Source organism: Cupressus sempervirens, chromosome 11, assembly GCF_028749045.1.
Source record: "Cupressus sempervirens isolate cs-2001-9-10 chromosome 11, ASM2874904v1, whole genome shotgun sequence".
In the NCBI taxonomy this organism is placed as follows: domain Eukaryota; kingdom Viridiplantae; phylum Streptophyta; class Pinopsida; order Cupressales; family Cupressaceae; genus Cupressus; species Cupressus sempervirens.
The window spans coordinates 349,388,890-349,398,199 of NC_143128.1; the positions used below are offsets into that span (position 1 = coordinate 349,388,890).

At 34.1% G+C, this 9,310-nt stretch overlaps 1 pseudogene; it reads left to right on the forward strand.

Moving 5' to 3' along the window:
* Nucleotides 1-6,726: 6,726 nt before the first annotated feature.
* On the forward strand, nt 6,727-7,878 carry LOC149529521 (eukaryotic translation initiation factor 3 subunit F pseudogene; annotated as a pseudogene).
* The last annotated feature ends 1,432 nt before the right edge of the window (nt 7,879-9,310 follow it).

Here is a 9,310-nt window from a genome sequence, read left to right on the forward strand (position 1 = left end):
TTTGATTGAGTTTCCCTACTTCCAAGGCCAAAACACTCTAACATGTAGGATTGCCAACTACTCTAGGATTCTCCTACATCACTTCCTCATCCAATTCAACAAAGGTTGTTGAATTCATTCTATCCAGACAATGAAATTGAAGATTGTGTTATATGAAAAGTTTTGGTTTTTTGTTTAAAGGCCAATTGGTTCTTCATGGAATGCATGGCCTACCACAATTGGGGTCTTTTTTTCCTTACTTTAATTCTTCATCTCATAAAGCTTAAAAAAATGCTTTAGTTTTCCTAAAATTTATTGGTGTAGTAGGGGATAGGACCCAATACTTGAGCATGTTCCAATGGTTTTGATGGGAGTTGTTCATTTGAAACCCACACTTAATGATTTAATATCCATAATTATTATCTTAATGTCTAGCTTTTTGACAATATTGTACCAATAATTATGATTTTAAAGTTGTTATTACAATAATAACTACCCATAATTGAATAAAATGTATCTTTAGTTATAAAAAACAACTACTGATGTAATGCCACATCAACTATGCAAGTATGAGAACCCTTTTCACATGACCATTGGTCTCACTTTTTATTTGGGATATTTTGGACTACTTGGCAAAAAACACATTGGTGTGGCATCATAATTGATGATGTTGATGCAGTGCAACATAGGAGAATCCTCAAAGGAGATGTCCTAGCCCCTAGAAAATAACCACACAATAGAAACAAAATACAAGATACAAGATCTAATACCAAACATACCTCTTTATTCATAAAATAACTTATTACATTCAATGTGTTAGGCTATAAGTCCTTCCTAGTTACAACTAAATACAAAAAAGTAATAGTTTCTCAAGATCCCTCAAGATCCCACCCAAACCCTAGCTAGTCTAGATTCACTTTCCATCCAAGGAAGATCCAACTAGTACTCGTAAGCCCACCAAGCAATCTCCTTGTTTCCCAAGCCTCATCTACTAGCCCTTCTCAGAATTTGTTCCTCTACCACCTCCTCCTCTCCAAGAAGGATGAATAATCACAATATTGCTATAAACTACTTCACATTCAGTGCTCTCTCCACAAAACTAGGAAAAACTTGCTTTGCAACTACTCTCCACACTCACTCCTCCTCCAAATGAATGAATAATGACTAAAGACTTCACCATACCCTCTAATTATACCCAACTAAGCCACAAGTCAACCTAGTAAGCTAACAATCAAATAACCTTACATTAAATACTTGAAGAGCCACAAGTGAGCCTCCAACAAAAATTAAATACCAAATTACTTTGAAGGCTTACAATAATTATTAAATACATCAAAATTAATTACCCAAGACCCAAATAGATCCACTCAACTCCACTAAAATCCCTTAATCATGTAGGATAACCAGCTACTCTAGGATGCTCCTGCATCAAACTCCTTAGATGCAAAAATAAAAGTGTGTCCCACACTTTGATGCCTAATGAAAAATATCCACAAATTTCTTCATATTCACCAAAGGCTTCCACTTCAACAGTGATAAGAAAACCAACATGAAAATCATCCACATCTGCATCACTCTATCAAACACCAAAATTTCAACAATCCAATCTACATGTTCACTCCTAGGAACAAACTAAACATAATGCTTCATCACCAAACCTTCATTAGCAACTAGTGAATCCACACTAGTAACAAAAAAATACATATCAGTAGCAATATATAACCCCTCAACAACATGTGCCAAAATCTCAACACCAACCATCTCATTGCTCACAATAAGATTCTTTACAACACAAAACTCATCACCAACAACAAATGAATCATCCATGACCAAGTGCTCTCCATGTAAGACTCAAGCAAAAGATCATGAAAACCAATCTTCATGCCAACATCAACAAGATTAGGAATATCCTTAGCAAAAAGCTCTAGTTTCTCTACAGGTTCTATATCATGCTCCACAAATTGGTCAAAAAAACCAAACTCTTCCACCTCAACCTTGCTATGCCATCTTCTCTCTCAAGAAAGCCTTCTAACCATCCAAATAACTCTCTTCTAGATTGGTAGACTCTAGCTCTAAAAATCTCTACCAAACTCAACCATGTCTTCCTTAACTTGACCAACCAAACTAGCTTCAAACTAAGAAAACATCTCTGAAAACCTCTTCTCCACTACATCAAAGAGATTCACAATCTCCTTAGGGTCCAATCCTCTTAGAGATATCTTACAAGATCTTTGCAAATCCTTTGTGATAAATTACCAATAGACCAATCTTCCCGAACAAGATCAACCTTCCATCTTCATAACCATAGATCCATATGTATGTCCTCCCAAAGTCCTAGTGCAAACTACCTCAACTTTGATGATCTATTTACACACTCAAGAACAACCTTCACTCTAATACCACTTGATGCAATGCAAGATATGAAAATTCCCAAAGGAGATGTCCTAGCCCGTAACAAATAATCACATAGCAGAAAAAAATAAGATATAAGATATGATATCAAACACAACCCTTTATTCATAAAATAACTAATTACATGCAATGTGTTGGACTATAAGGCCTTCCTCATTATGACCAAATAAAAAGAAAGTAATAGTTTTCCAAGATCCCTCAAGATCCCATCCAAACCCTAGCTAGTCTAGATCCACACTCTAGTAGAAACCTCTAAGGAAGATCCAATTGGTACTCGCAAGCTGACCAAGAAATCTCTTTATTTGCCAAACCTCAACTACTAGCCCTTCTTAAAAAAAATTCCTCTACCACCTCCTCTTCTCCAAGAAAGATGAATAATCAAAATCTTATTGTAAATTGCCTCACATTTGGTGCTTTGTCCATAGACTGAGGAAAAACTTGCTCTAATGCTACTCTCCACACTCACTTCTCCTCTGAATGAATGAATAATGACTAAAGACTTCACCACACCCCCTACTTATACCCAACTAAGACAAAAGCTAGCCCAGTAAGATACAAATTAAATAAAACTTACATTAAATACTTGAAGAGCCACAAGTCAACCTCCAACAAAAATTAAATACCAAATGCCTTTAAGGCTTACAATATTTATTAAATACATCAAAATTAATTACCCAAGACCCAAATAAGTCCACTCAACTCCACCAAAATCCATTAATCATGTAGGATAACCAAATACCCTAGGATGCTCATACATTAGATGTGGACTTGAAACCTTAGTTATAAAAAGATGACTTACCAAGTAAGTTGCTGTAAAAAATTGGGAATTTTTTGAAAATTTCACATAGGAATTTGATAAGCATGAAGTTAAGGTGCTCAAGTACTAGGTCCTCTCCCCTAGTTATTGAGTCGATGTCAAAGCAAACAAAAGAATATCTTTGAGGAATGTAACAAACTATAGAATTGTGTTCTCCATACTTGGTAAAACTAGGATATGCACACCTAGTGGGACTACTCCTTTTTCTCTAGTTTATGGTTCTAAGGTTGTTTTACCACTTGATATTGAGATTCCCTCTTTGTGAGTCTCCTTGAAAGGGCTAATCACTGATGAAGATTGTAATGCTATGATGATACATGAGCTTAAGGTCCTAGATGAATGTCATAGGGTTTCTTTTGATCATATGAGAGCCTACTAAAAAATATTTTCTACTAGCTATAATAAGAAGGTTCATCCTAGAGAATTTCAATTGGGTGATCTTTTCCTTAGAGAAAATTCAAAAAATCAATAAAATAGAGAATAAAATGGCAAATTTAGACCTAATTGGGTGGGTTCCTACATAGACACTGCTGCATTTGAATCCAACATGTATCATCTCTATACACCTAAGGGAGAATAAATCCTTGGTCCCATTAACATACTTCACCTCAAGAAGTTCTATTCTTAGTTCTTTTGCTACTAAAAACTTGTACATATCTTATGATCCTAAAAAAATCCAAAAAAATCATATATGATACTGAAAAAATACCTAAAAAGTAGAAAATGTCCTGAAAAAATGATTGTCTTAGTGAAAACCTAGCAATAGGCACTTTGATGCATCACCAAAAAAAAATTTAAAAAAATACAAAAAAATTATAAAAGTCCTGAAAAAGAAATCCTACCAAGTGGTGAAAACCTAAAAACATGTGCTACTTAAGACCCTTGCACCTATGTCTATCAATATCTTTTTTTGTGCTCATAAAACATTCATCTCACCTTTCTTTTCCTTTCCTATCTTGGAACTAACTCTCATCTAGGTCTAGGGGGCATGAACTATGTAGCTTATAAGGGTCTCGTTGTTGTGTTGGTGTTTCTTTGGTAGCTTGCTCAACAATATTTTTCAACACTTTCTTCTTGCAATCAAGTTTTTAAAAAAAATTATTAGATACTTTAGCTATAGTCTAGGATGTTGTAATACTTCTCATTGGTAGAATTAAGTCCTAAAGAGATAGTCATGTGACTTCAACACACACACTTAAACTAAAATTGGTCAATATTTTTTTTCTTTATTTCTCTTTGTGTTTTGTCTATGATGATTTCTTTGCTAAGTGTTCCCTCCCTAATAATCTCTCAAGGATGTCATGAAATAGAGGACCAGGGGCATGGGGCATATTTTCCTTTGCTTTCTGCTTGTGGGTGTACTTTGTTGGATCTTAAGTTTCTTGAGTTTATTGCTTGTCCTACTTGACACTTAAGATCTGCAACATATCATCCTTGTCTATTTTTTTTCAAGTACATGATTATGGACATCTAGACATTTTGCATCTCGATGCAAGCATAATCTTGGTACTCTAAACCTAGGGAATCTAACTGCATAGTCATCTTGACCTTTATGTCTTTGGTGTATAGGTTGGGTTCCCACACATACCTATCTAATATAAAACATATTCATATCCTCATAGTTGTGCTATTGATGATTGCATGATCTTGAGATGTCCCTAATAAGTCTTAATGATAAAAAATAGGACCTACTTATATAACCCTTACAATTGTACATTTTCATACTAGCTTGCATCTTAGGGTTCATTCTAGCTTAGTTTACATTTGAATATTGAGAGAGTCTTCTTCATATTTCATGGATGTATTTGCTAACTATGTTCATCTCCCCTTGCTTCTTCTCAAACATGTGTTTCAATTTTCTTTGATCTTATCAACTTAACACTTCTTTAATTTTTGTCATCACAAGGGGTTTATCTCATCATCACATCTAATCTATCCAAGTTCTAAGATTTCAAATCATGAGTCCATATCATAGCATAGAGCTAAATATATGAGAGAGACAACATCAATACATCCACGAGCATATTAAATATAAGATGAGAATACACAAAAATCAACATGCATACCAACATCACATGGAAATATAAAACATAAGTGCTGAAACATAGATACATACATCACATGAATGCATAAAAGATACAAGTACAAACTGCTGATCTCAAATCCTGAATATCATATAATAGTAAAATATCAAGTATACATCCAACATGAGTACAAAATTTGGATAAGTGTCTCCCAAAATGATACATCAAAACTGTCACAAGGACATAAAACTTAGGGGGCCTAGGACTAACTTCCTCCCTCCTGAGTCTTATGTGGTTGGGGAGGAGGAGTTTATGTCCTATCTAGTTTTTGTATCACTCCCTCTAACCTCTCTGATCTCCTTGAATAAAGAGACACCCATTGACCCTCAGGCACTGTATCTATGTCTACGCCTTGATAATAGGATTCTCTTACCCCCTACCACTTTTTATCTTGCTAAGCCTCTACTAGGTCCTCCTCTAGAACCTTCTATTATACCTATGCCTCTTCTCTAGCATCAATAAGATGTTGATCCCTCACAACTATTGTACTCTACACCTACTAAAACTATTCTTCTAGCATTGTAACCTATTGCTCTCAAGGATCCTACCCTCCTACTGTGGATGGATCTTGCCTCTTCTCCTATTTCTCCTCTACTTGAGGCCATCTTATTACTCTCCCTCCCTCTTCTATCTCCTCTTGCTTTTCATTTTATACCTTGGATTAACTCCTTGATCTGGTGTAGCTACTAGATGAACCCCTAGAGTCATTTGGACTATCCTTTCTTGTCTTCTCTCTCTCTCTCTCTCTCTCTCTCTCTCTCTCTCTCTCTCTCTCTCTCTCTCTCTCTCTCTCTCTCTCTCTCTCTCTCTCTCCATCTCCTCCATCCCTATCATCCCTGATAATTTCTAAAGTATCACACAATATTTTGAAAAAACTAATTAAAACCCTAAGAAAATATGCTAAAATTCTCAAAATAATTCAAAAAAAGTTCATGGATGTTAGGCACTTACTAGTGGACCATATTGTGAAGGTTGATTAGCCAATCAACTGTACTCAAATCAGTGGGTCTCGATCTAGACTCTCCTCTAGGCCATTATTTTCTCTCTCTATTCTCTAACATTAGTAAATTTAGACCCAAATTTCAATGAAATTTGCTCAAAATTTTGACCCATGTTGGTCAAATTTGTGTCCAAGTAGTTCAACATTTTGATGAACCCTCAAATTGGTCAAAATTTTGAACAATCTGATATGTTTTTAAAAAAATATAGTAATTTTTTTTCCTATAATCATGCATATTTGCAATGGATTTTCAATCTTTGTGATGCTCCTAGACCAAAAAGCCTCAATGGGGTATGTTCAAGTTATTCAAGTGTTCATTTTTCTACATTAACTCATAAATATTAAGTATTCTAAACCCCAACCTTTAATTCTCATTGAAATAACTCTGTGATAGGCTTCAATCGAGTCATTTCCTACAAATAGAAAAAAGTACTTGAAGAGTAGGAGCAATGGTAGCTGGGAAAATGGTTTTATAGATACCATTGGCCTCAACAAGTTTAATTTCCAAGCTTCATCCAATAATTCTATTTAACATTTGGGACTCATATGTTCACCAGAATGACGAGGTAGAGTGAGTGATTGGTACTCTTTTGGGCTCTGTTTCCTTTGATGGAACCATTGACATTCACTATTCATACTACATCCCATACAATGACTATCCTAACCAAGTATTTCTTTGAAACTAATCTTCACTATGTTCATCTCCAATTCTTACACATGAATTAGAGTTTGTAGGTTATATTTGGCATATCAATTTTATACACTACTTTTACTAGCAAATTTTTTCTAGGCTTGCAGGTTGTAGTGGATATTGATTACCATCGTAATATGTATGAGTTGTATCAGTGAGTGAATCCAAAAGAAGTTATTATTGGATGGTGATTCTCTCACACTTTTTAATGTTCTCTAACTTTTTTAATTTCTTATTTTTATGCCGAGGCACATTTTATATATATCACACATATAACAATAGTGCCTGAAATGACAAGGAAATAACTATAGGAATATAAATTGAAAATTCTTTGACCTATTTAGTGCCGAGGAGGCTAGGAATATGTCATTTCAATAAGTTGTTATGAATATGAATGGAGCTTTTATTCTGTTCACTTTTGCAATATGCACTAAGTTTGCCTTGAGGTTTCAGAGAAATGATGGAGTCAACTTTTATTTGCCTGATTCAGATTTTATAATTTTCCAATAAAAAAAAAAAATATTATTAATGATAATGATTTCCTTACAGATGGTTATCTATTTTCCTTTAGCTATATGGGTATTTTCTCAAGACAATAGATGCAGAATTGTGCAGGTATTCTACAGGTTCAGGAGTAAGTGGCAACAGTGCCTTGATTTAGGATTTCTATGCAAGGGAAGTGAAAAATCCAATCCATTTGATTGTGGATACAATATTTGAAAACCTTGAAGCAAGCATCAGAGCTTATGTTTCAACCATCTTGTCTCTTGGAGACTGACAACTAGTGGCACAATTCCATGAAATCCTTCTGAATCTTCAAATGATCAAAGTTGAACGAGTTGGGTGTATGCGACTTAACAATCTTGAACTTTGCATTGTCTATTTCTCATTTTAACTATTTGAACCTACAAGATATTATAGCTATTTTCTTTTATTTGACAATTGGACTCTATAGTGTGCTTACATAATAACATTATATTAATAAGTAGATATACTATGAAAAGGATCTCAGATTTAATATCTGGCTCAAGAAAATAAACAAAATGTACTCATTGGTTTAATCACAGTTATTGTTCACAAAATAAAAAAATTAAAGTACTAATTATAATGCCATATGCACCCAGATCATTAGCTTTTCCAAGTTTGCAATCACATATGCAAAGCAAAAAATTGGCAATCCATGTTTAGTATTAAGGCCCAACAAATTAAACAAAATTAATTATCGATTGCTCAAGCATAATTTTAAAATAGAGAGAAGATAGAATATATCTCATTCATTAATATTAATATTAGAATGCATCAGAGAGAAAAAACCTAGAAAATAAAGTGCATGTGAAAAACTCCAAAAATATTATCTATTCCAATGAACAAGAAGACTTCCAAAAGCTAGTTAAGTATCAATGGAGCTTCTTAGCACATCTTCCCTAGTATGAATTGAATAAAAAGAAATATTCCCACTAGAACTATCTAATTCACCACTTGTATCTTTGGTGTGTTTTGTCATATCAAAAATGGATGTTAGAACATATAGTGGAACATTACATCGACTTCTTCCTCCTTTAGAAAATCCTATTGTTTTGGTGGCATAACTCTCCAAACCTCTAAACAAGAAGTACTTTAAATTCTTGGAATAATCAATCATCTAATTTCCACATCAACAAAATTATGATAATGGTTTCCATAATCAAGTTAATGGGGCATGTTAGGTACATATGAAACACCTCATAAACCTCCAAATATAAAAAATAAGTGAGTTTCAATCTTCTATAAAAGTGTGTGACCTAGATCCACAACTAGTCAAGAGTAAAAAACCAATCCCAAAAAGTTAAACTATTGTTCTCAATATCTTCTTGTTGAAACCATGCACACTCCTTTATGTTCTGATCTTGAACCAATGCAGACTTCACTTGAATTTGTGCAATCTCATGAGCAAGGTTGAGCATCATCTCTTGAAATAGAAGTCCGGTCAGCAAGGAAATTCCAAACAAATTGGGAAGTGTCATCAATTTAATTAGGATATAGATAAGATGATGGAGCCCCAAGAAAAAATTGAACATAGTGATTTGGGCAGACTTAGATAGGTGTGATGAGATCATTCACCTATATACAAGATAGCCCTAGTTCAAAAGATAGTAGATATTCTAATAGTTCTTCAACAAGAGATTCATTCACATTGATTGACTACATTTTTGCATTGCTTCTTGAACCATTATTTGCCAAAATATATAGAGCTCATTAAACTACAAAAGCTATTGTTGCGATCAAGGTAGAGTTAATATTTACTACATAGTAATGGGAAAAAGAGTAGAGCGTTGGTTGTAGAAATT